At 45.8% G+C, this 27,167-nt stretch overlaps 1 pseudogene; it reads left to right on the forward strand.

Moving 5' to 3' along the window:
• Positions 1 to 5,534: 5,534 nt before the first annotated feature.
• On the forward strand, positions 5,535 to 6,755 carry LOC103655494 (SKP1-interacting partner 15-like; annotated as a pseudogene).
• The last annotated feature ends 20,412 nt before the right edge of the window (positions 6,756 to 27,167 follow it).

Here is a 27,167-nt window from a genome sequence, read left to right on the forward strand (position 1 = left end):
TTACACTAAAAACAATTATTAAATGTTTTCTATAATTCCTGATTTGTTTTATTCATTTTATTTTATAGAAAGGATGACGAGTTCTAATTAAATGAAGCTGAGGGGCCAAAACACAAATACCAAGGTCCTAAATTATATGTTTTTTATACTGGCTGGATGACGGGTTGAATCATATAAAACACAAGCGCTCTTTTGTTATTATTTCGGTCGAAGGGGTTTCGTTGAATCCTGGCCGTTGGATTTAAAGCTCATGGCCCAGATTAGATTGTTATTAATCCGAGCCGGTACGCTATCTTGCCTGTTGGATCTCGATCCAACGGCCCGGACCAGGGGTGCAACGTGTCCGCGACTAGAGTCGCATATCGGCCGACCTACAACTATCATATATTGAAACGAATAGGTACGCAAGATCTAATCTCAACCGCCCAGATCAGATCTAATAATCGTGATTTAATGCAAGCGAAACTGTATGAGATGATCTAATCTCATCCACTAGTCACGCATCCGACGACCCAAACTACCCCCAATGAACCGTTATATCATGTTTTAATCCTGGTCATTCATAGATATATTAATAGCTACTGGCACCCCACCCATCTCCCTGCCTTTCCCCACCACCATAGGGTGGCGCCTCCATGCCGTACGACGGAGGGCATACCAGCGACGTGTTGTCCGGCACATTGGTGCCCTGCTAGCCAATCCAGAGGGTCATATGAGCTACTCGAGACACGACGAACCAGATGAGTGCATCCTTACCTCCAACGTTTGCGGAGTCTGCACCGTCCATGACGTGGTGTAGATGCCTGGCGGAGGGTTGGCTCCGACGAGAAATTCAGCCATCCCTAAGGGTCCTCCCCCGCATTAGAGCCACGACCTCGCTCTCCAAATCTTAGCGAACCTCCCAGACCTCCTGTTGATCCCCGAACATCAGTGTGGGCGGAGCGCGACGTAAGGACATCTTCTCTCGTTCTCTCCCTCTTGCGGTGGCAATGGTCTCAACAATGGCTCTTTCGGATTATGGTCGATGGGCGATGGGGAAGACCTCAGTGGTACTTAAACCCTAGAGGATAGGCTAGATCGCGCTGGCAATCAACAAGATTTACGGAGGTTGTTGTGCGGGCGGGCGGAGTTCGCTATGAGTCCCGCGTCTTCGGTTGTAGTGGAGGACGGATCTGACGAATCAGGCCGACGCGTTAGGCTATCCGCAACCGTTACCCCTAAATTTTTACTCCTATATCACTTTCCCCCTATTTTCCCCCTATTTTTTCATCTCACGCAGTGGTTCCCCCTAAATACCCCCCCTATACCCCACTACAACTATAAAATATCATTTTCTATATCAACTATCAATTTTTTATCTACTAACAATTACTCGTGGACCCACATCATAGTGTTTAGGGGATGAACAGTGACACGCTAGATCTGGGGGGAGAGAGAAGGGGACCAGCACGTAGAGGGCGCTGTAGGGGGCACTGCTGCGGCCGTAGAGTGCCCCCTACAGGCCGCATGCAAGGGGAGGGGGCTGCGTAGGCGCAGCCGTTGCAGTTAGTCTTAACGAATGCGAGAGCGAGCAGAGGGACGAGTTGATGTCTGAGTCCCACGGTTCAGCCAGCACAGTGGCATGGCCGTGCAGCACGACCTGGGCTGATTCAGCGACGAGGGATGAGCAATGGGCCGGTTGGTTGGAGCTTTCGGCCCAATAGCAGGCTGTACCTTTTTTCTTTTCTTTTATGTTTTATGTTTTCTATTTCCACTTCTTTAGTTTTCAAGTTCAAATTCAAACTTAGTTTTGGATTTCAAATTCCATTAAATGCACACCCCAAAACTACAACATAAATGCAACTTATAATTTGATTAATTTGTTATCCGATTTAATGAATGCTTTTAAATGTTGCGATTCATCTACACTAAAAATAGAAAATATGTGTTTTTTTAATAAAAATAATTTCTAGTGTATAAAATTGTTTTATAGAATAGTTATAAATATATTTCGTCAAGGGTGTACTAAAATCATATAGGGATGCTTTTAAAATCTTTATTAGAAACCATATTTGTTTTGGAGATGTAACTTTAAGAATAAGAAAGTTATTATTAAAAGGTATTTTAATTCAAAAAACTTTGGAGGACTCTCCCTAGATTCTAGAATAAGATTTTTGGTGTTATAGTATCTACTAGGGATAGTTTTGACTAGTGAAATAATCCTCTATAAATATATAGGTGGGTTGTTGTGGACAACCATCTCTTTGGCTAGCATTCTTATGTTTATTGGCTAGCAGCGAGCACTACTGTAGCTGTTCGGACTGCTGCAACTGCAATCCATATAGACAAAATATTGTAGAAGCCGTAGGCGCAGCAAGCCGCAACGAACAAAATAGTTTTTCATTCCTTAGTTTGGTTGAGATCCGCAGGTGTTTTGCTCTCATCTATGTGATTGTAATCTTGAACTCTGTATTCGAAGGAAGGGTGGTCAGATCCATCCACGAAGTAATTTGGATCGTGTATTCAGTTTTATTTGTGCCGCAATTTTTTATTCGAGTTTGTCTCCGTTCTCGTTTTCTCCCATCTCCTTTAGATTTTGGAAGAATTCTTGATTTCTTGAGATGGGATTGTTTTTGGGGATTGTCTTGGGGTAAAGATTACTCTCTAGACCACTGCAATCATATGGTTTGAGCAGTTCGTGGTTGTGATCCAATCCGAACTCGTTTTAAAAACCCCAACAAAACCTTAGTCTAATTTGTGTTTTCTGATCTGCAATTGATTTACAAATTCGTTTGAGTTCAAAATTTGTGTAGACCTTGAAACTCATTTGTCAAGGTGTGTAAAATTTTAGCTCAATCAGAGTCCGTATGATTTATTTTGGCATTTGAAAACTAAATTTGGAGTTATTGAACACTAGATAACGGCACGGTTTCGGGCCAATTCGGACTTTTCGGTGTCCGATCGGAATAAGTTTATTTTGTTGGTTTCGTTTGAGTCTTAGAAACATTTTGAAATCTTGAGATCTCTGGTTGACCGATATGCTTTTGATTTGAGCGATTTTTTTCATCTCAACAAAGTTAAGTGCTCAATTTCAGTTCCTAGTATCAAAATTTGATTGTGTGATCACCCCATTCGGTCCTTCATGGATATGTGAGTGAGGGCTGTGCCCATGATGAATTCTTGCCACAATTTTGGGGAAAACGCTGTCGGTAGTCTACATTTACACTTCACTTACGATTATTCAATGAATGCACAATCTCTTCTAAATGGAGTATTAAGAGATATAACACTAGATGAGAGTCAAACTGTGCGACTTGACTGATGCTAAGAAGATGAGGTTTGTTACATTGATTGGTAAAGTCCATCCCGCTACTTCCCCTTGTCAATTTTGCTGACCGCAGATTCGAGTTAGACTTAGCTCGGTAGTTATCTCGATGCACGCATGTATATATCATCCCAATCATACAAAAAATTTCCAACACACTACATAAACATCTAAGCAACCTTAGAGCTCCTTTGGCAGCCAGGACAGGCTACGCCGGGGCAGGCCAACCCAGGCATCCCCCGCCACGCTCGCCTGGCTGCCCGCGGGAGTGCGTCCTCCGCAGGTGAGCCCTGCCCTGCTGCCGTTTGGGACACCAGCCCCGGCCCTGCTGCCCTCGGCTGTTTTATCTGCTCGAGCGATGTCGTTGTTGTGGAGGTGGGAGCGAAGAGTCGAGGACGGGAACGACGCTCGACGGGAATGTGTGCCCGGCCTCCGGAGGCGAGACGTGCGCGACCCAGCGAAACCCGTCGCGCCCAGGGCCTACTACCACGCGGACTGATCTCCCAAATGGCCCAATGACCGCCACGGGCATTCTAGGCCACGGTGTGACGGGCTCCCGAGGAAACCGGTCGGTTTCCGTGCTCCCAAAGGAGCCCTTAGGGGTATTTGGTTAGAGGGAATAAAGATTAGTCTCTAGTTTTTAGTCTCATTTAGTCTCTTTTTTGCTAAATACTAAGACTAAAATATGGACAAAAATGATTTAAGGCATGTTTGGTTCACTACCTCAGTTGCCACACTTTGCCTAACTTTTCTGCCTAAGGTTAGTTATTCAATTCGAACGACTAACCTTAGGCAAAGTGTGACACATTTAGCCACAAACCAAACAGGCCATTAGTCTTTAGTCCTTCCCATATGTGTTAAAAGAGACTAAACTATATTAATTCTACATTTACCCCTCATTTATTTCAATTTTACTAATAGCAGGAGAATGTTAAAAATCATTTTAGTCTTCTTATGAGTCATTTAGTATATTCTTTTTATTTTTAGCCCCTAAAACCAAACATATTATAGACTAAACTTTAATCGCCTAACTAAATTTTAGTCCCTAGACTAAAGGGGTGTTTGGTTAGAGAAACTAAAGATTAGTCTCTAGTTTTTAGTCCCATTTAGTCCATTTTTTGCCAAACACTAGGACTAAAATATGGACTAAAATGATTTAGTCTTTAGTCCTTCACATATGTGCTAAAAGGGACTAAACCATATTAATTCCACATTTGCCCCTCATTTAGTTCAATTGTACTAATAGCAAGAGAATGTTAAAGGCTATTTTAGTCTTTTTATGAGTCATTTAGTATATTCTTACTATTTTTAGCTCCTATAACCAAACATGTTAGGGACTAAACTTTAGTCCTCTAACTAAATTTTAGTCCCTAGACTAAAGAAACCAAACATGGCCTAAAGAAACCAAACATGGCCTTATTCTTGTTAAACTGTTCGTCGTCCAATCCCCGTCCCCGCGCCCAACTAACTCACCACCCCCATCCAGATTGAGACGCAGAGTACAATCTGAATGTATCCGTGGGGACGAATCGATCGAATGGCGCGGCGGACAAACGGGATACATATATATAACTAGTCTTGGCTCGACAGCGAGTGTGGCGGAGTCAGCGGGGCTGGAGAATTGAAAGACGGCAAGACCGGCCGCAAGCAATGCAGAGTCTTGATGGACCTCGTCATTTGGCTCAAAGTTACCAAGAAGCTGGCTGCAGTCTTATGTCTAACTATTAGGCTGCATCTGGATCGAAAGCGATTGAAATGAACTGCATAGAACAGTTTTTCTTCAACCTAGACGCAACCGAACAAGATCGGAAGGTGGCACAAAGGTCTCGTCCATTGGAGCAAACGGCACAGGACACAGTTTTCTTGCAACTCAGAAGTTGTAAATCGACGTGATAAAGGTTCGAACTCAATTCCCTCCATCCGCTATAAAAAGAGTTCTTACGACACTCGTGCTGGTCAAACTTTGATTAAATTTATATAGAAAACATTAATAAAATTTATATCTTTAAATAAATTTACTATAAAAAATCTATTTAATGATACTATAAATATACATATTTTTGTGTATATATTTAGTCAAACTTAAATCTCTACTAACTATTAAGAGAGGAGTGTAGACTGCCCCCGCCTCTCTACCCCGCCCGCCCGCCCGCGACCTAGGATTTTCGCATCGCGCCTCCGCCTCCCAGGATTGTCGCGCCTCCGCCATTTTCGCCGCCGGAGGGACGCCATGCCCCAGAAGGATGGGAGCGCGCCAGAGAGGCTGTTCCCCTGGAGGTTGAGATCGCGCAGTGCCGCAAGCGACGGGAGCGACGGCAGGAGCGTCCCCGCTAGGCCGACGTTCTTGAGGTCGAGGTTGTCGACGCGGCCCACTTGCTCCAGCTTGGATCCTCCTGGGCGCGCCACGGCACCGTCCTCGTCGCCCCCGCCGTCACGGTGCTCGTCCTCACCGAGCTCGCCGCGCTATCCTACACCCCCTCCGGTCCGCCAAGTGGATGAAGCATCCCCTCTCTCTGCCGTCCAAGCCGCGAAGCCCCATACTGGCCTCCGACGCCGTCTTCGCGCTCTGCGACGTCGACACGCCGTAGCGCAACCAGTGGAAGCTCTTCTCCTGCCCGCTTGCCATGCTCACGGGGGGCTGGGCGCCCGTGGAGCGAGCGGCGTGGGGAGACGCCTTCGAGGTCCTCAAGCGTCCCCGACTCCTGGCTGGGGCCGGCGGCCGCCGGGTCCTTATGATCGGTGGGCTCAGGTCCTCCTTCGCCATGGACGCGCCGTGCTCCACGGTCTTAATACTCCGCCTAGATCTGGCCACCACGGAGTGGGAGGAAGCTGGGCACATGCCGCCCAATATGTATCGCTGCTTCACTGGCCTATGCGAGGCTGCCTCGCAGGGAGGCGCCATACCGGCCGCTGCTACCGGGGGTAACAATAAGGTCAAAGTTTTCGGAGGCAATGGGAAGGTGTGGTTCGCAGGTAAGCGAGTGCGCTGGAAGCTTGCAATGTGGGAGGAAGATGAGATGGGGAGCAGTGGCAAGTGGGACTGGGTGGATGGTCTTCCTGGCTATGGTGATGTAGTGAGTTTATTTTAGTACAAATGGCAATCGTATTGTCCTACCTGATATAAACCGCAACACTAATTTTATTATATGATGTTTTCCACTTATTATGTGATGTTTTCCACTATGCGAGGTTGTTGGTATAGCATTTATGTTGTATATTTGATCAAATAATTTGTGTGTCGTTGCAGCGTATGGCCATTGTACAGGCTCTTTGGCTCGTGTGTTGCGACAGTCGTGATGGCTACTGCGCAAGTCACCAAACATGATGGCACGATTTTTCGTTGTACCGGTAAACACTAATGACTAACCCAATGACTTAGATTACTTGATTTGTTTTTGTGTGCTTTGTGTTGAAGGTGTTTCTTAATTCTAGCATGGCAGACAGGAAGTGAATGTGGAGTTGAAGAAGGAAGTTGATGTATGAGGTATGATGTTGTTTGTGTGAAGTTTCTGATAGTGAGTATATTGGTAGTTTCTTGTTTTTTTTGCTTTCTATATATGACATCTTTGCCATTTTAAATTTTCATGGATGACTGGTAAATATAACTGGTAAAATTTCATATGTGTTCATGTCCTTATCTGCTTGTGTCAGCTCTCTTAATCATGCAAATTCTAAAATGATCTTATCATATAACTTTGATTCCTTTTAAATAATTTAATTTATGAAATAAATATGTTTGTAAATAGATATATTGATTCCGTAGCAACGCACGAGTATATATCTAGTATATCTTGAGAAACTAAAATAGGATGGAGGAGTATATGAAGTTGTGTTGAAAGCACTAGGCACTAGCTGACGTTGAACTGTGGATAGAGTTTCTTAAAGTGACTATATTGCCCATTTGTCGCGTGGCTTAATCATTCATTAAGTAAACTATTGTCGCGTACATCAATAGTTGGACTAGTTTGGGAGCTCCATTTTCCTAAGGGATTTCCATTTTCCCAAAAGAAAATTAACTAATTTCCCTTGAAAAAATAGAAATCCCTTGGAAAAATAAGGTTCCCAAACTAGCCCTTAGTTAAGTAAATAGTCCACCGCACGGATTAGTAAAATTTTATAAGATATTAGCCTTAGATGTTCATGTTTTAAAACCTACAAGTAATCAAAATGGGTTAATTTATTTAACGAAATGTCAGGAGCTCTGCCTATCCATTAAAAGGGAAAGGGTTCAAAAAATAAGAGACGAGGTCCAACGACCAAATACAACAGAGCCTAGCACGTAGAGCGGGATGAACATTCCCAGAAGACAAACATAGAGCAGCTAGCTGCTAAGGCGCTGCGACAACCCAATTACTAGGTAGACATAGCCCTCCTAAAACTTTAAACATCTGCTTTGATCCTTGAGGGTACCTGGATAAGGAATATGGAGTTGTTTTCAAATATCCTCCGGTTTCTCTCCTTCTATATGTTCCATAGGGTGTATATCACGATGCCGTTGAAGTCGCACTTTTGGGTTTTTGGGAGCAGGGCGGGCACTGCTTTCCACCAGCCCTTAATGTTGGAGTGAGCAAGGTCCCCCTGGGTAGGTAGGGTCATACCTTCCGAAGCTAGAATTTTATCCCATACAACACGGGCGAAAGGGCAATGCAAAAAGAGGTGAAGGCTAGTCTCTAGGAGCCCATTGAAGAGGGAGTATTTTGGATGGTGTGGCCAACCCCTAGTGGCAAGATTGTTCGCAGCAAGGACCTTGTCCTGTAGAAGAATTGAAGCAAAAACCTTGCATTTTGATTCAACCCTTGCCCTCTAGACAAAGCCAACTTTGATGTGGGTGTAAGATCCGATGAATTGCGCTTTGTAGGCTGAATTAACTGTGAAGGCATCATCAGGGCTCCATTTCCAAGTAATGGTGTTTGGAACCTATGGTTGAAGATGGAAATCTTGGAGTCTAATCCAAAGGGAGACAAATTCTTTGATCTAAATCGAGGATGTGATCTTGCTTCTCTAAGACTTGATCCAATTCCCGCCATTGAACTCACAAGCAATCGTCCTATTTTTTCTTGATACTAGCTCGAAGAGGTGTTTGTCTAGGTTCCTTGGTCCATGCCATCAAGCCAACTGTCTTGCCATCTCCCACATGACAATGGTGGAGGCACTAAAAAGAAGCATGTCCATAATGTTACAAGGCACATCGATCCCTTTCTAAGGGTGATCACCACCTTCTAGTCCTTCCAAAGTGAGTAAAATCGAAGGGCATGTATGAACTTGTCGAGGTTGAGAACGCCCATACCACCTAGGGCTTTGGGCTTGCTGACTAGCATCTATGTGATAGTCACCTAGAGGGGGTGAATAGGTGATGCCTGAAAAACACAACTTAAACAAAACTTAATCCAAATTAAGTATTAGTTTAAAACATGCTTGTTTATAAACAAGAATTAGAAACACTCTTTCGAATACAACTTTCCTTCATGTGTTTTATTAGCTAGATAATCTTCTAAGATTAACTTAACTAATATTCTTAGGCTAACAAGTTATAGCAAGTTTACTATTTTCAATTTCACTTGTAAAATTAATTCCTAATTTCATTTGGTATTAAAAGGAGTTATTTTCTTGAACTATATCCGTTTTCTTGGCCAAACAAGTTCAAACTTCACTCAAGGGCTAGAACAAACATACCAAGTCCACCCAAAAGTTTTTATGATTTTTTAAACTCCTAATATACTTCTAAAATTCTAATAGGCTTTGCATAAGCATCTTTAAATGCTATATAATTTATTGTTTGCAATAAAAACCTTGAAACTATTTTTATTAAATAATATATGATTTTAGGAGTATACTAAAATTGGTCCCTTGATTTTACAAATTTTCTATTATTTTTAATGGATTTTACAAGCTACCAGTAAAAAGAAAAAGAAAAATAAAAATCTAGAATATGATTGGGCTGAATCTAGCTCGAGCCAGCCCACGGACAGGGAAAGCGCATGCCCGTGTCTGCGCCCGCGCGCGTGACTTTGCGCAAAGGCCCCTCGCCATTCAATTAATCAGGTATGAGCCCGCGACACTATTCCCTTTGTCACTGACATTTACGCTTTACCACTCCTATTTCTATTTCTTCACGTGCTTGGGTCCCAGACAGCGCTCTGGTCGAGCACCAGGTCGGAGTCGCGCGTACCCGTCGCTGGCAACCTATTCTGGTGGTAGCGAGTAAACAGGCTTCATTCCCGCAGCTAACTGAGCACGTCCCCGAAGAAAAATGGAACGATCCGACCCATGAACACCCTTGTCCATGATAATGGCGAACGCCGAGGCTCGACAAGCTTGTTCCGAGCACAACAACACGGTAGCATTCAATTGAAGTGCATGGAGAGCTTCGGTGTCATATCAGAGCTATGATGCTTGCGTAAATTCGGGCGGAGAACTCCTAGATTAGCTGGTTGACGCGAAGGGCGGTCTACGCGGTGCCCAGCGACGACGAGACGACGTTCTCGGAGTTTCAGTGTGGTAGAGTTCAAACGGCCGATTCCATAAGCAACTAGGGGTCGGAGAAGTACCAGGATGCAAGCCAGAGGGGCATAAACTAACCCGAGAAGCGCTAGCCACGGTGAGATGCACCACAGCGGCGCTGGTGATCTTTGGGGGAATCCGATGAACTCAAGCTACGTTGAACGGTGGGAGGTGGTTGAGGGTGGGCTGGACGCGTAATAGAGAGGCGGAGAAAGGGGAACACTCAATTTAAAATCTTGGTCAACCCTATTGTGAATTTTGGCTAGGATCGAGCTCGATGGTGGTTGGGATATTTCACAGAGCGTGTTTCACCGTGAACACTCAATTTAAAGATCCCCAACGTCGATAGAACGGCGGGCCCGCATGGCAAGTGGATGTCATGCATAAGCCGGCCAAGCGCCTATGTTCCTCCCTCTGAAGATCTTTTACCTTGTCATGTACTCCAAATTTGGTGCGAATCTCTGTGGCGAGCTCGTATCACGGCGCATGATCAATGGCGGCGAGGTGCATTGCACCTGTGATCTAATTCAGTTTACTGTACAATGTAGTACTCCATTTCAGTGTCCCACAGAGCTACATTGAGGGCATATTACTCCCATTTCCAAGTAGTAACATACCAAATCGACTTCATCAAAGTTGTTCTCCTATATAACATCTTCAACTTCGTCACACTGACCTTGGTCTTAACTTCAATGGATCAGTCACAAATTGGCTCCAAAGTTGACTATATGTCATTGAATCCTTAGTTTCAGAATTGTTCTAGTCTGACAACCCAACTTTGGGGATGTTTTACACTATGTTCCATATAGTTTTAGGACTAGGTCCCTTACTCAAATTTGCACTACTATAGTAGCCTTACAAATTTGTCATAGTGATTTACTACAAAACCCTTATGGATTTAAAACTACAAGTGTCCAAAGTTAGCTCAATATCACTGTTTTCAGGACTTCAACTCTCGAGCACATGTGAACTTTTACACTTTACTCTAATTTACTCTACAACACTTGGAAATCCCCAAATAGGAAAATGTTAGGCTCTCAAAACTCTACCACTTTGGCATATACACTTTTCTCAAAAAGTGGTTAGAATTTGAAATCATCTATAAGTCACTATTTAGGGTTTTTGGACTCCAAACTAGGGTCTTGGTGTTCCAGAGTACTTAAAGTACTTAACCTCCCTAGTCCTAAGCCTTCTAAGCAGTATGCTCAAACAAGTACCACACCACATGCTCTTTTTAAGATTTTAACCTAGTGGGTGCATTTTAGGTGTATCACAAGCAATGTAATGTCAGTGTATATGATGCCATGCCAAAGTTTTAGTTCCCGTAACACCGGGGGTGTTAAACGACTGTTGTCATAGATCCTAAAGCCGTTCGTGTGTTGGTCGGCGTGCAGTTGAGTGCATCACCGAGTCGGCGGTTGATTCGCCCCTATCCTTAGCCCCCGCCATGGGGAGCCTGGTTCCGGTCGTAGTCTTCTTGGTGCCTCAACTCTTCTTCATATCGTAGGGCATGCAAAGAGTCAATGTCGCTCCATGCGTCGCTTCGGTCATTGAGGTGGTGATGTAGAACTCCCTTAGGGTGAGCTAGCGAGAGGAGATGGTTTTCCACTTGGGTGAGAATTTGCCTGTTGCCCTCCCCCTCGGCCATTGGCGGCAGGTCATTCGCAAGGCGAGCCAGCGCACCCCTGACATAGCTCGGGGTCTGGATGGCCCGGATGAACTCGGGTTATAGGTTGCGAGGGAAGGGCGGATGATCATGAGGGGGTCGGGCATGGTGCCCTGCCAGCTCACGACTATGTTCCTGGGTAGCTCGGCGCAGATGCATGTGAGCGTTCCTTTGCCTACAGAATTCCCTCTCCTCAGGAGTTTTGTCATCCTCGGACACGTCATCTCGAGAAATAAGTTGAGTTAGATCTTGTTTCCCACCGGCACGGTGTCATCGGATGTTGCATCGACGATTCCGTCGACGACGGGCTTCACGATGCAGGGGCTCCTCTCCCAGCAGAGTCGGTTTGTCGTCGAACACAGGGTCGTTATCTATTCCTTCATTGATGCAGAAAAGGTTGGGGTAGTAGTGGAAGGTCTTCGGCGTTGTGGGCGCAATCGCCGCCTTCGGGGTTCGATCGATCCCCACGATGGCTTGTTGCGCGTTGGCGAACCTAGAAACATCGGGAGCCATGGTTTCATCTTTCCTCCGACTGATCTGATCCAAACATTGTGACAGCTCGATACGATAGATGAGCACACATGGAGCCGAGTGTTGAATTGGTGCAGTCCTGGCCACGACCATTTGAGGTCTGGCCGTGGAAGGCGGTGGGATCTCCCTCTTCCGTGACACTGGCTTGTGCTCCATCGTTCCGGTGAAGCGGGGCTTCTGAGCCTCACCGTCCACGCATACTACGCGATGGAGGATTCCCTTCTGGTCAGTGATGCAAGGGAGGGACCTGAAAAGGAAAACCTCTCTTGCGGTGAAATGGTGGACGATGTTGAAGACGACGGCCATGCAGTTGTTGGAAATCGATCTTGGAGCCACTACCTATCGCGCCAACTGTCAGTGTCGAGTACTCGCAACATGCTATAGGGATAGTCGCTTAGCACTTTTTAGAGGGAGGCGACGACAATCGCAACTCAATGGTATGTGTAGGGCACATTAAGGACACGAGTGATTGCTTAGGTTCGTGCTGCTCTAAGGTATAATACCCTACGTCCTGTGGTTTCTGTATGTGTGCTGCTAAGTTCTCCCTTTGGTTACATGTGGTCTCGGAAGAAGAGTACAATGTGTCTATGTTTGTTTGTTTGTTTGTTTGTTTTCGTAGGGTCCTGTCTTCGGCCTTATTACCGACTGAATCAGGGTTACAGGGAACCACCACCGGTGCACGAACTCCACATCGCGCTTGTCCTGTGTCGCACTGCACTCAGCTACGGTCAAACGAGTCGCCCGTTGATTTCTCGTGTGCTGCACGCATAGGACACGACTGGCTTCTCACACACCCGCTCTTGTGCCTTTCTTGGATGTCGGCGGTTCCCGTCTGATCGAGGCCCATAAGGCACCTGTCGGAGAACCCATTAAAGGCCTTTCGGATGGCCCACGGGACATCGGGGTCGTGGTGACCCGGGGGATATCTATCCCCCACAACCCCATTACAAATCTAGTGCAGTATACGTGAGAAACCCAACTAGACGTAGGGACATTTCGCCCGACCCAGTACGTGCAAATCACTTAGTATTACTAGCCGGCGATTTTGTAACGTCGACAAGTACCCATTGACATCTCTAGTCCATCGCTCGATGTCACCGCGATGGTGGTTGGCTATATTGAGAGCACCTAGAGGGGGGGGGGGTGAATAGGTGATCCTGTAAAACTTAAACTTATAGCCACAAAAACTTGTTAAGTGTTAGCACAGTTCTTGCCAAGTGGCTAGAGAGGAGTCAAAACACAATAACCACAAGAAAGCAATCACAGAGATGACACAGTGGTTATCCCGTGGTTCGGCCAAGTACAAAACTTGCCTACTCCACGTTGTGGCGTCCCAACGGACGAGAGTTGCACTCAACTCCTCTCAAGTGATCCAATGATCAACTTGAATACCACAGTGTTCTTCTTTTCTTTGCTCTTTTCCCGTTTGCGAGGAATCTCCACAACTTGGAGTCTCTCGCCCTTACAATAGAGTTTCACTAAGAAGCACGGAGTAAGGGAGGGAAGCAACACACACAAATCCACAGCAAAATGCGCACACACACGGCCAAGAATCGAGCTCAAAGACTATCTCACAGTTTCTCACAAGAACAGAGCTCGAATCACTTAGAATCACAAACGGATGCGCAAAGACTGAGTGTGGATGATCAAGAATGCTCAAGAGTTGCTTGGTGTTCTCCTCCATGCGCCTAGGTGTCCCTTTTATAGCCCCAAGGCAGCTAGGAGCCGTTGAGAACAAATCTGGCAGGCCATCCTTGCCTTCTGTCGTCGGGCGCACCGGACAGTCCGGTGCACACCGGACACTGTCCGGTGCCCGATTCCCTTCCTTAACAGGCGCAGCCGACCGTTGCAGATCTGGCGCACCGGACAGTCCGGTGCACACCGGACAGTCCGGTGCCTCCTTCCGACCGTTGGCCAGGCCACGTGTTGCGCGCAGATTCCGCGGCCGACCGTTGGCTCTGCCGACCGTTGGCTCACCGGACAGTCCGGTGCACACCGGACAGTCCGGTGAATTATAGCCGTACGCCGTCGGCAAATTCCCGAGAGCGGCCTCTTCGGCCGAGGCAGCCTGGCGCACCGGACACTGTCCGGTGCACCACCGGACAGTCCGGTGCCCCAGACCGAAGCAGTCTTTTGGCTGTACACAGCCAACTCTTCTTCTTTCTTCTTCTTTCTATTTCTATCACTTAGACAAGTATATTAGTACACAAAACCAATGTACTAAGGCTCAGAAACATACCTTTACTTGTGATTTGCACCTTGTTCATTCATGGGCATAGATTCACAATTAAGCACTTGTGTTTGCACTCAATCACCAAAATACTTAGAAATGGCCCAAGGGCACATTTCCCTTTCAATCTCCCCCTTTTTGGTGATTTATGCCAACTCAACACTAAGCAACTAGAACAAGTGCAAAATCACTTCAAATAAACCTCAAATTTATTTTGATTCATCTTTGGCATATATGGATCATCCTTTGCCACCACTTGGTTTGTTTTTGTAAATCGAACTCAAATCTCTATCTCTAAGTCAAACACACATGTTGAGGCATAAAGAGAGTCATTCCAAAAGAGATTGATCAAGGATTTCAAAAACTCCCCCTATTTCCCATAATCAACACTTCTCCCCACAAGAAGCCAACTTTTGACAAGAGAGACAATAAAAGCATTTGACAAAACAAAAACTCTATTCTACTATTTTCAAAATCTCTCAAGTGGTAGCTGATCCATTTATCGCTTTGGCCTTTATTTTCTCCCCCTTTGGCATCAAGCACCAAAACGGGATCAATCTTGGCCCTTTAACCCCATTGCCTCACCAAAATCTTCAATTAAGAGTACAAAGGCAATAAGATCATAGAGATGAACTTGGAATAAGTTACCCTCTCATCGGAGTGCAGTGGAAGTCTTGCATGGTCCAAGTCCACCTTTTCCCTTTCAATTCTCCTTCGAGACTAAATCAAGCAAACTCAAACAAATGGTTAGTCTCAAAGGGTCAAGTTGTAGCACATCTCCCCCTAAATGTGTGCATCACTTGCAAAAAGGACTTGTGAGGTCCGGAGAGTGCTTGTACAACTTGAGCACCATCAATAAGCAACAAAATGCATAAGGAACATGATCAAAGGCATAAACACATGTATGCTATAAGTCAATCCAAGTTCCGCGAATCTAAGACATTTAGCTCACTACGCAGCCTGCAAAAGGTCTTCTCATCTAGAGGCTTGGTAAAGATATCGGCTAGCTGGTTCTCGGTGCTAACATGAAACACTTCGATATCTCCCTTTTGCTGGTGGTCTCTCAAAAAGTGATGCCGGATGTCTATGTGCTTTGTGCGGCTGTGTTCAACAGGATTTTCCGCCATGCGGATAGCACTCTCATTATCACATAGGAGTGGGAATTTGCTCAGATTGTAGCCAAAGTCCCTGAGGGTTTGCCTCATCCAAAGTAGTTGCGCGCAACACTGTCCTGCGGCAACATACTCGGCCTCAGCGGTGGATAGGGCAACGGAAGTTTGTTTCTTAGAATTCCATGACACCAGGGACCTTCCTAAGAATTGGCACGTCCCCGATGTACTCTTCCTATCGACCTTACATCCAGCATAGTCGGAGTCTGAGTATCCAACTAAGTCAAAGGTAGACCCCTTTGGATACCAGAGCCCGAAGCAAGGCGTAGCAACTAAATATCTAAGAATTCGCTTCACCGCCACTAAGTGACATTCCTTAGGATCGGATTGAAATCTAGCACACATGCATACGCTAAGCATAATATCCGGTCTACTAGCACATAAGTAAAGCAAAGAACCTATTATTGACCGGTATGCTTTTTGATCAACGGACTTACCTCCTTTGTTGAGGTCGGTGTGTCCGTCGGTCCCCATCGGAGTCTTTGCGGGCTTGGCGTCCTTCATCCCAAACCGCTTTAGCAGATCTTGCGTGTACTTCGTTTGGGAGATGAAGGTGCCGTCCTTGAGTTGCTTCACTTGGAACCCAAGGAAGTAGTTCAACTCGCCCATCATCGACATCTCGAATTTCTGTGTCATCACCCTGCTAAACTCTTCACAAGACTTTTGGTTAGTAGAACCAAATATTATGTCATCGACATAAATTTGGCACACAAACAAATCACCATCACATGTCTTTGTAAAAAGAGTTGGATCGGCTTTCCCAACCTTGAAAGCATTAGCTATTAGAAAGTCTCTAAGGCATTCATACCATGCTCTTGGGGCTTGCTTAAGTCCATAGAGCGCCTTAGAGAGCTTACACACGTGGTCGGGGTACCGTTCATCCTCGAAGCCAGGGGGTTGCTCCACGTACACCTCCTCCTTGATTGGCCCGTTGAGGAAAGCGCTCTTCACATCCATTTGGTACAACCTGAAAGAATGGTGAGCGGCATATGCTAGCAAGATACGAATGGACTCTAGCCTAGCCACAGGAGCGAAAGTCTCCTCAAAGTCCAAACCTGCGACTTGGGCATAACCTTTTGCCACAAGTCGAGCCTTGTTCCTCGTCACCACCCTGTGCTCGTCCTGTTTGTTGCGGAACACCCACTTGGTTCCCACAACATTTTGCTTCGGACGAGGCACCAGTGTCCAAACTTCATTGCTCTTGAAGTTGTTGAGTTCCTCCTGCATGGCCAACACCCAGTCCGGATCTAGCAAGGCCTCCTCTACCCTGAAAGGCTCAATAGAAGAGACAAAGGAGTAATGCTCACAAAAATTAACTAATCGAGACCGAGTAGTTACTCCCTTGCTAATGTCACCCAGAATTTGGTCGATAGGATGATCCCTTTGAATCATCGCTCGAACTTGGGTTGGAGGTGCCGGTTGCGCTTCTTCCTCCATCACATGATCAACTTGTGCTCCCCCTTGATCACACGCCTCCTGTTGATGAACCTGTTCATCGTCTTGAGTTGGGGGATGCACCTTAGTTGAGGAAGAAGGTTGATCTCGTTCATATTGTTCCTGTGGCCGAACGTCTCCAATCGCCATGGTTCGTATAGCGGTCGTCGGAATATCTTCTTCATCTACATCATCACAATCAATAACTTGCTCTCTTGGAGAGCCATTAGTCTCATCAAATACAACGTCGCTAGAGACTTCAACCAAACCCGATGATTTGTTGAAGACTCTGTACGCCTTTGTATTTGAGTCATAACCTAACAAAAACCCTTCTACAGCTTTGGGAGCAAACTTAGAATTTCTACCTTTCTTCACTAGAATGTAGCACTTGCTCCCAAATACACGAAAGTAAGATACATTGGGTTTGTTACCGGTTAGTAGCTCATACGACGTCTTCTTGAGGAGGCGATGAAGGTAGACCCTGTTGATGGCGTGGCAAGCCGTATTCACGGCTTCCGTCCAAAAGTACTCGGGGGTCTTGAACTCTCCTAGCATCGTCCTTGCCATGTCGATGAGCGTCCTGTTCTTCCTCTCTACCACACCATTTTGCTGTGGTGTGTAGGGAGCGGAGAACTCGTGCTTGATCCCTTCCTCTTCAAGGAACTCCTCCACTTGAAGGTTCTTGAACTCGGACCCGTTGTCGCTCCTTATCTTCTTCACCTTGAGCTCAAACTCATTTTGAGCTCTCCTGAGGAAGCGCTTGAGGGACCCTTGGGTTTCAGACTTATCCTGCAAGAAGAACACCCAAGTAAAGCGGGAAAAGTCATCAACAATAACTAAACCATACTTACTTCCCCCTATGCTTAGATAGGCGACGGGTCCGAAGAGATCCATATGTAGCAGCTCCAGGGGTCTTGATGTGGTCATCACATTCTTGCTGTGATGCGTTCCTCCCACCTGTTTACCTGCCTGACAAGCTGCACAAGGTCTATCTTTTTCGAATTGTACGTTAGTTAAACCTATCACGTGTTCTCCCTTTAGAAGCTTGTGAAGGTTCTTCATCCCCACATGTGCTAAGCGGCGATGCCACAACCAGCCCATGCTAGTCTTAGCTATTAAGCATGCATCTAGACCGGCTTCTTCTTTTGCAAAATCAACTAAATAAAGTTTGCCGTCCAATACACCCTTAAAAGCTAGTGAACCATCACTTCTTCTAAAGACAGACACATCTACATTTGTAAATAGACAGTTATATCCCATATTGCATAATTGACTAACAGATAGTAAATTATATCCTAGAGACTCTACTAAAAACACATTAGAGATAGAATGCTCATTAGAAATTGCAATTTTACCTAACCCTTTTACCTTGCCTTGATTCCCATCACCGAATATGATTGAATCTTGGGAATCCTTATTCTTGACGTAGGAGGTGAACATCTTCTTCTCCCCCGTCATATGGTTTGTGCATCCGCTGTCAATAATCCAGCTTGAACCCCCGGATGCATAAACCTGCAAGGCAAATTTAGGCTTGGGACTTAGGTACCCAACTCATGTTGGGTCCTACAAGGTTAGCACAAATATTCTTAGGGACCCAAATGCAAGTTTTGTCTCCCTTGCATCTTGCCCCTAACTTCCTAGCAATTACCTTTCTATCCTTTCTACAAATTGCAAAGGAAGCATTCAAAGCATGATATATTGTAGAAGGCTCATTAACTTTCCTAGGAATATTAACAACATTTCTCCTAGGCATATTATGACCAACATCCCTTCTACCAACATTTCTATCATGCACATATGAAGAACTAGAAGCAAACATAGCATGAGAAGAATCATTGTACTCATTATAACTCCTATAAGCATTTCTAGTTTGTCTCCTATCATGATACAAAAAGGCATGGTTCTTTTTAGCACTAGCAGCCATAGGGGCCTTCCCTTTCTCCTTAGTGGGAATGGGAGCCTTATGGCTTGTTAAGTTCTTGGCTTCCCTCTTGAAGCCAAGCCCATCCTTAATTGAGGGGTGTCTACCAACCGTGTAGGCATCCCTAGCAAATTTTAGTTTATCAAAATTACTCTTGCTAGTCTTAAGTTGAGCATTAAGACTAGCTAATTCATCATTCAATTTTGAAATAGAAACTAAGTGTTCGCTACAAGCATTAATATCAATATCCTTACACCTAGTGCAAATTTCAACATATTCAACACAAGAGTTGGATTTATTTGCTTCTACTAGTTTAGCATTTAAATCATCGTTTATGCTCTTTAAGTTAGAAATAGAATCATGGCATGTTGACACTTCACAAGCAAGCATTTCATTCCTCTTAATTTCTAATGCAAGGGATTTTTGAGCCTCTACAAACTTATCATGTTCTTCATACAACAAATCCTCTTGCTTTTCTAAAAGTATATTCTTTTCATTCAAGGCATCAATTAATTCATTAATTTTGTCTATCTTAGATCTATCTAAGCCCTTGAACAAACATGAATAATCTACTTCATCCTCATCACTAGATTCGTCCTCACTTGAAGAAGCATAGGTAGAGTTGCGAGTACATACCTTCTTCTCCCTTGCCATAAGGCATGTGTGACGCTCGTTGGGGAAGAGGGTTGATTTGTTGAAGGCGGTGGCGGCGAGTCCTTCATTGTCGGAGTCGGAAGAGGAGCAATCCGAGTCCCACTCCTTGCCTAGATGCGCCTCGCCCTTTGCCTTCTTGTAATGCTTCTTCTTTTCCCTCTTGTTTCCCTTTTCCTGGTCACTATCATTATCGGGGCAGTTAGCGATAAAATGACCAATCTTACCGCACTTGAAGCATGAGCGCTTTCCCTTCGTCTTGGTCTTGCTTGGCTGCCCCTTGTGACCCTTTAGCACCGTCTTGAAGCGTTTGATGATGAGAGCCATCTCTTCATCATTAAGTCCGACCGCCTCAATTTGTGCCACCTTGCTAGGTAGCGCCTCCTTACTTCTTGATGCTTTGAGAGCAAAAGGTTGTGGTTCGTTGATCGGTCCATTCAAGGCGTCGTCCACGTATCTTGCCTCCTTGATCATCATTCGCCCGCTGACGAATTTTCCTAAGACTTCTTCGGGCGACATTTTGGTGTACCTGGGATTCTCACGAATATTATTCACCAAATGAGGATCAAGAACGGTAAAGGACCTTAGCATTAGTCGGACGACGTCGTGGTCCGTCCATCGCGTGCTTCCGTAGCTCCTTATTTTGTTGATAAGGGTCTTGAGCCGGTTGTATGTTTGAGTTGGCTCCTCGCCCCTTATCATCGCGAACCGTCCAAGCTCGCCCTCCACCAACTCCATTTTGGTGAGCAATGTAGCGTCATTTCCCTCATGAGAGATCTTGAGGGTATCCCAGATTTGCTTGGCGTTATCCAAGCCACTCACTTTGTTATATTCATCCCTGCACAATGAAGCTAGAAGAACAGTAGTAGCTTGTGCATTCTTATGGATTTGCTCATTAATGAATATAGGACTATCCGAACTATTAAAGTGCATTCCACTATCTACTCTCCCATATACTAGGATGGAGAGAAAATAGGTGACTACGCATTTTGTGGCTCCAAAATCCGTAGTCCTCCCCATCAAAGTGTGGGGGCTTGCCGAGTGGAATGGAAAGCAAATGTGAATTTGAGCTTTGCGGAATACGAGAGTAGTCAAAGGAAAAGTTAGAATTAACCGGTTTCCTTTGCTCGTAGTCGTTGTGGTCGTCGTCCTTTTGGGAAGAAGTAGACTCATCACTGTCGTCGTAGTAGACGATCTCCTTGATGCGCCTCGTCTTCTTCTTCTTCCCTTCCTTTCGTCTATGACCCGAGCCAGAGTCGGTAAGCTTGTCATCTTTGAGCTCATTGACGAAGGACTCCTTCTCCTTATCGTTGATCACGATTCCCTTCCCCTTAGGATCCATCTCTTCAGGCGGCTAGTCCCTTTCTTGAAGAGAACGGCTCTGATACCAATTGAGAGCACCTAGAGGGGGGGGGGGTGAATAGGTGATCCTGTAAAACTTAAACTTATAGCCACAAAAACTTGTTAAGTGTTAGCACAGTTCTTGCCAAGTGGCTAGAGAGGAGTCAAAACACAATAACCACAAGAAAGCAATCACAGAGATGACACGGTGGTTATCCCGTGGTTCGGCCAAGTACAAAACTTGCCTACTCCACGTTGTGGCGTCCCAACGGACGAGAGTTGCACTCAACTCCTCTCAAGTGATCCAATGATCAACTTGAATACCACGGTGTTCTTCTTTTCTTTGCTCTTTTCCCGTTTGCGAGGAATCTCCACAACTTGGAGTCTCTCGCCCTTACAATAGAGTTTCACTAAGAAGCACGGAGTAAGGGAGGGAAGCAACACACACAAATCCACAGCAAAATGCGCACACACACGGCCAAGAATCGAGCTCAAAGACTATCTCACAGTTTCTCACAAGAACAGAGCTCGAATCACTTAGAATCACAAACGGATGCGCAAAGACTGAGTGTGGATGATCAAGAATGCTCAAGAGTTGCTTGGTGTTCTCCTCCATGCGCCTAGGGGTCCCTTTTATAGCCCCAAGGCAGCTAGGAGCCGTTGAGAACAAATCTGGCAGGCCATCCTTGCCTTCTGTCGTCGGGCGCACCGGACAGTCCGGTGCACACCGGACACTGTCCGGTGCCCGATTCCCTTCCTTAACAGGCGCAGCCGACCGTTGCCGACCGTTGCAGATCTGGCGCACCGGACAGTCCGGTGCACACCGGACAGTCCGGTGCCTCCTTCCGACCGTTGGCCAGGCCACGTGTCGCGCGCAGATTCCGCGGCCGACCGTTGGCTCTGCCGACCGTTGGCTCACCGGACAGTCCGGTGCACACCGGACAGTCCGGTGAATTATAGCCGTACGCCGTCGGCAAATTCCCGAGAGCGGCCTCTTCGGCCGAGGCAGCCTGGCGCACCGGACACTGTCCGGTGCACCACCGGACACTGTCCGGTGCACCAGACCGAAGCAGTCTTTTGGCTGTACACAGCCAACTCTTCTTCTTTCTTCTTCTTTCTGTTTCTATCACTTAGACAAGTATATTAGTACACAAAACCAATGTACTAAGGCTCAGAAACATACCTTTACTTGTGATTTGCACCTTGTTCATTCATGGGCATAGATTCACAATTAAGCACTTGTGTTTGCACTCAATCACCAAAATACTTAGAAATGGCCCAAGGGCACATTTCCCTTTCATATATGGGAGTTTCAGGGTTGCTACGACCGCGCACATAAGAAAGAACAATGTAGGATCTAGAGGTGTTAATGGAGAATTCCCACCGGGTTTGGACACCACATCCCCGCCCCATTAAGCTATACCTATCACCATACCCATTCCCATCATTGGTATAAGATTCATCCCATACGCATCCCCATTCGGGTATTGGGTCCCCAATAGATCCTCATCTCCGACAAGAAAAACATGATCACATTCTATTTATATGACATTAACCGTCACACGACATCCAACAACAATACATCACAAAACTAGTGTTGGTTTCTGCATTGTGAGTGCCCTTATCTGCGAGGGTAGAATTTTAGGAGTCAATTATGCAAATCGAGGACTGCATGGATTACTTATCCAATCTTTTATTCGAGAGAGGACATCAATGCCACGCCTAGAAAAGTAATGCAGCACATGCTACCAGCGACTAGTTCTTGTAACCAAATATCAAACACGTTGTGAGTGGCTGAGTGCCCTTATCAAGGGATGCAGCACATGCTTGCGACTCAAAAGTTGATGGTGACAGATAGAGCAAAGTCAGCACTCAGCAGCACAACTTTCCAAATTGATTAAGGAATGGATAATTGCAGTAGGTAAGTTTCTGTGCGTGTCTTTGTGCAAGTGGGCCGGGTGGGTGTCTCCAGGTTAGGGGCTGCGGGCAACGTTGGCAACTGGTAGAGATGGTAGAGATCTGATAGGATGGAAGTGCAAACCAAATCTGTATTCATTATTCTCCCCCTTCTCTCATTGTTATAGCTTCAGATCGAAGGTTTTAGTGAAGAGAACAGATTTTGTTTAGTTACCAGCGTACTAGGAATGCATAGACAGGGAGACCCATCCTCTACACGCACAACAGCATTGTACACCACTTTCGACGGCCACACTTATTTTTGGCGACCAGAGCTCGACCGCTGAAAATAACCTTAATTTTCGGCGGCGTGTTACAGCCGCCAAAATAATCCTATTTTCGACGGCTTTTGTCCTGGCCGCCGAAAACAAGACTATTTTCGGCGCCTCTAACATAGCCGTCGAAAATTAACGCTTATTTTCGACGCGTTACGTGATAGAATCTTATAAGTATTAGAATATCATGTGTGATTGGATTTCCACTCTTAAATAAAATTTCTTACCATTGCTCTCTCTGTATTCATTATTATCTAGCATAATTCTCATAAATACTATGCTATCTGTCTAGATTTACCAATTACTCTCTATGTACTTTACCAAATTCACAATTTTAAAAAATAATACAAAGTAACCCGTAAATTTTAATTACCTACACATTGCATTTTTAAAAAAACATAGACATTCTTCTAAATTATCCACTTCGATTCAATGTTACTTGTTAGTATATAAAATATTTACTCAACATACAAATGACATCTCTCTGTTTTCATTATTATCTAGCATAATCCGCATAAATAATATGCTGTCTATCTAGATTTACAAATTAGTCTCTATGTACTTTACCAAATTCACAATTTTCAAAAATAATACAAAGTAACCAATAAATTGTAATTACCTACACATTACATTTTAAAAAACATAATCATACTACTAAATTATCCACTTCGATTCAATGTTACTTGTTAGTATAGAAAATATTTACTCAAGATACAAAAGTAATAAATAAATTTGTATCTAAATTACATGCATGTAGCATCCCGGTTTTTGGCTCCAAGGTTAGAAACCCTAAACTCCTTAACCCCTCCTTATTTTTCTTTAAACCTTAAGCCTCATAAGCATTTTATTACTCATATGCATAAACCATGTTTGCTAGTAGCACTTCACACATATAGTCTCACCTAGCATTTCATTTTTGCACCTAGAAAATCTCTTATATATATATATGTGAAAACATAAGTGTATATAAGAAGGCATTTTTTTAAAAAAGGAGAAAATTCTCCCCCTCGGCCGGGTCGGCCTTTGCCCGTTTTCACGCCGGCCCATCCCCGTGCGCGCTCTCCCCTCTCGTCCCACGTTAGCCCACCTCGACCCATCCTCGCGCGCGCCCTCTCGCGTCGGGTGCTCCCCCTCTCTCTCTCTCTCTCTCTCTCTCTCTCTCTCTCTCGCTGCCACCCGACCCCACTCGCCAGACGTGCTCTCTCTCGCTCCCTCGCGCTCGCACCCGCGCCCCGCTGACGGTCTGGCCCCACTAGTCAGCCGCCCTCCCTCCCCCTTTGCTCACCGCGCACGGCAACGACGCGATCACCACCGATCGTCGTCCTTCCCTCGCCCCACCATTACTCCTGCGCCAGTGAAGTTAGGCACCGTTTCGTCCCCCCGCCCATTGTGCTTGCATCCTCACACTGCACCTCCTCGAACCATCCTGTCCCCGGCGTTGTGCGCCATTACCGCCGCCGCTGTGCCGCTCACCGATGCCCAGCTGGCCACAGCCGCTTCCCACCCCCGGGCACCTATAAAAGGCCGCCTAGAGCTCCTTCACCCCTCGCACTGGCCTCGACCACTCTTCTCCCCTCCCCGGAGCTCGATTGAGCTAGCGCTGTTGCCTCCCTTCGCTCTAGTTAGCTCTCCCCCTCCCCTCTCTAGTAGCCTAGTGTCACATTAAGCTAGCTCACTAGCTTCACCACATCGCTACGAACAAGGAACACCGCATCCCACCCCAATCACACCAGAGGCCTCGCCGGCGACCTCACCGTCGTGAGAGCCCCGCCACCTCACAGTGGTCGGCCCCTTCCAAACCACCGTCGGTGACATCAACCCCACCATCGTGACCGCCTCCCACTGCTCATGCTAACCCATCTCCTCGACGACCGGGAACTAGATCAATGGCGGAGAACTGCCGTCGAACCCATCGGCGGCTGGTTCTCCTCCGCGGTCGGACGACCCACTCCCGCCTGACATCGTCTTCCCCTCCCTCTCGCTAGCACGTGGGCCTGTGCCCACGGTGTCGTCTCCGCGCCGCTCGCGTTGTGCCCCGCTAGTGGGCCATGCTGGGTCGGCTTGCCCACGTGGCCGCGCGCGCCCACGCTCGACTTGGGCCGAAATCTCCACGCCGGCCCGTTCAACAGAGAATCATTTATCATTTTCTTTTTCTTTTTCCTTTTCCCCTTTTCACACATATCTTTATATGTTGATATTTTATGCACCAAAAATGATCCAAACACTTTATAAGTCACAAAAATGATGACGTTAGGAACTTGACACACTTTACTTAGAAAGCAATGTTTGATGTATTATTTACTACCTGTTTTTGCAAGATGAAGAGGGGTACGACTTTTCGGAACCCATAGCTCCAAAAGAAGGCAGGAGCCCGACCTCCCGGAAATAGATCTTTCGTACCTAGAGAGCTTCGACGAAGGCAAGTTCATTCTACCCTTGATGCATAAATTACCTATTCTTTCTACCACTACCTAAGTCGGGATATGGGATGGTTGTTATGCATTGTGAGTCGACTGACAGTCTGCATTAAAGAGCACCTTTTTGCTACAAAGAAGATGTGGGTTAGGGAAATGGTATTTAAGAGGAAAATGTTTTTTTTTTCAAAATGTGTATGATGAAGGGTTGTCACCCTTATCATCATTCGAGTGGGATGATCAGAGACTCCCTGGTTTGGGAGGGCCTTAACGTGATGGCTCAGCTAAGTTAGGTGTGAGCATGAAAGATTAGATTGTCCCCCTCGTTTAAGGACCAGTTTGTCATCCTTCAGTACATGTACTAATGACAAGTACAACCACTCGAGACTGTATGGGCAGTCACTCGATCTGAACTTGCACGGTCCGAACCCCAGGATTATGATGGCGGGGGAGCACCGAGAGGATGAGGTGGGGGATGTTTTGTCCTGGTTTGGGCATGGAGGTGGCCTTGTTTCTTCCGATATAATCGCTAAGGTAAGGTCGTGCAAGGAAGGAAAGAGTTTTGGTGTCGGATCTCATGGCAATGAGATCGTAGAGCCGGAATAGTGGGTAAAGTGTACACCTCTGTGCGGAGTTGGAAACCTATTCGAATAGCCGTGTCCACTGGTATGGACGAGTCTGGTGTGGCATGCCAATTAGTGTTTTTATCTTAAGAAAAGGGAATTGCGTGAGTATTTTTTTGGAAACAAAGATGAGGCCACGGGAGCAGGAAGCTCAGTGGTGGTTGAGTATGAAAAAGTGCTACTTCTCTCTTTTTCTGGGTAAAAACATCAAGTATCGCCTTTCTCAAAGAAAAATAAAGAGTGACTACAACTCCACCATATCAAGCATGTACTATATAGGTCCCTCTCTCTTTACGGGTTAGGATGGGCTTGCGGAATACGTAAGTATACACCCAGCTTTATTTATGTTTTCAGCTACCGAAGACTTCCTTTCTGCTATGTTCGACTGAAAAGGGGGTTGTGTCTGTTATTAATTGTATCACATTTGAGTCCTAATGGATCAGGACGCTTCAATGCACATCTGCTATTACAAAAAATTCAAAAATATCTGAAGAAGAATCTAAACTGCATGTGTGTAACTCCGCATATGTTGTCTCAGCATATGTTGGTGCAGCATAGCCTAGTCCTAAGTCCAAGTACAAGGAGGAGCGTTGCGTTAGGCGTGGCGAGCACGATTAAAACTTAGCCACTCAAATGGAGATGAAACCCAATAGAAAACTGTTGGGGGCGTAACGCTCTTAGCGACGTGCCATATCGGAACCCGGGTATGGTATTAAATGGGCAAGGGCCAGGCCGCCACCCCCTTGGTGGTGCGTCGTGTCATGATCTGGATGTGGTATCAAGTGAGCAAGGATCGGGTCATCCCTTCCTTAGTGGCGCGCTACATCAGCGCCCGAGTGTAGTGACAAATGTGTAAGGGTCTTCGCATCTGTCTCAACGGGTGCGAGAGGTAAGGAAGCTAGTTGAGCCGACTAGGATCTGTGTAGGTAGTTGGAACATAGGGTCCCTTATAGGTAAGCTAAGAGAGTTAGTCGATGTAGTGAGTAGGAGGCATGTTAGTATCCTATGTGTCCATGAGACAAAATGGAAGGAGAAAAAAACAAAGGAGGTGGAGAACACTAGTTTCAAACTTTGGTACTTAGGAACAGTGGCAAATAAAAATGGAGTAAGTATCCTGATTGATAAGACCCTCAAGGATGGAGTGGTGGACG

Source organism: Zea mays, chromosome 4 (genome assembly GCF_902167145.1).
Source record: "Zea mays cultivar B73 chromosome 4, Zm-B73-REFERENCE-NAM-5.0, whole genome shotgun sequence".
Lineage (NCBI taxonomy): Eukaryota > Viridiplantae > Streptophyta > Magnoliopsida > Poales > Poaceae > Zea > Zea mays.